Source organism: Limulus polyphemus, unplaced genomic scaffold (assembly GCF_000517525.1).
Source record: "Limulus polyphemus unplaced genomic scaffold, Limulus_polyphemus-2.1.2 Scaffold6753, whole genome shotgun sequence".
Lineage (NCBI taxonomy): Eukaryota > Metazoa > Arthropoda > Merostomata > Xiphosura > Limulidae > Limulus > Limulus polyphemus.
In genome coordinates this window covers 39749-40922 of record NW_013672363.1, presented here as the reverse complement: position 1 = coordinate 40922, position 1174 = coordinate 39749, and the positions used below count along the sequence as shown (strand labels likewise).

At 27.5% G+C, this 1174-nt stretch overlaps 1 long non-coding RNA gene across 1 annotated transcript in view; it reads right to left on the bottom strand.

The window, feature by feature from the left end:
• LOC111089606 overlaps positions 1-769 on the bottom strand; it is a 3727-nt gene extending 2958 nt beyond the window's left edge. The window contains exon 1 of the long non-coding RNA XR_002613834.1: positions 671-769. This is a non-coding gene — a long non-coding RNA (uncharacterized LOC111089606). The remainder of the gene's footprint in view (positions 1-670) is intronic.
• Between the last annotated feature and the right edge of the window lie 405 nt (positions 770-1174).

Genomic DNA, 1174 nt, shown 5'->3' with positions numbered 1-1174 from the left:
TAATTTTAAACGTGTCCTAGAGAGAGAGAGAAAGACTTACTTTTCAACGTGGATATTACCTTCTGTTTAACATCTTGAAATAGTTTTGTTCGGTGGCGGTTTTCAAAAAGTAATTATTTGACCACTTATAAACTATTAAATAGTTCGTATATAGTTTACGGATATGCACGTGGTCATGACTTACTACTAACATGAAAGAATACATTATCAATATTAGGATTAATATTTTAATAAATAAAAGGAATTAAAAAAGAATAAGAATAAAACCACAATACGTACAAAAGTACAAAATATCTAATAATAATCAATAAACATTTCACTATCTCGTGAGCAAACTTATTGAAGCTCATTACGGTTTTTATTCTAGAGTTTAAAGTTGTATTTTAACACTATTTACCAACATTAATATCTGCAAGTCACCGATAGGGAAACTGATGTCAGTCTCATAACTCTTATAAACTTTAAATAACGTAATTAGTTAGAATGTGAGTTAGCGTTTAAATGTAAACTAAAATTTCATAGATTAACTAAACAATAGAAAGAATAATAAAGTGAACTGAAAACAAAACCATAAAGAAACAGAAAATAAAGCTTGCTACCTCACACTCCTTGCGCTTTCGAAAAATGAAGTGATTAATCACTCTTAAATTCCCAATTTTCCTATCCTTACTTTTAACGATCTCGTTATACTGACATCATGAGTCCTGCACAGTTTAAATGCATATACCTTACAAAGAAAAAAAAATGTTTATTTTCGTCTATGTTCAGCTTCATTTTCTCTACATTCCAGTTATGGTTCAGGAAGTTTGAGTTCAAACAAAGACCAGCTAAGCTGCTATGATTAACTAGTTAGAGTAATATTTGAATTCACGTGATCATTATTTATATATTCTTTAACAACATTAATATCTGTAAGTCAACTTTAGGAGAACTGGTGACGGTCTCAATTCAATCTAATTTAAAATTGATGTATACAACTACAATGCGAGTTAGCGTTTAAATGTATACTAAATATTTACAGCTTTACTAAATGATAGAATAAAATAATAATAATAATAATAATAATAATAATAAATGAACTGTAAACAAATCTAAAACGAAATAAAAATTAAACCTCCTACCTCACAATCCTCTCCCTATTAAAAACAAATAAATTACATTAATCATAATAAAT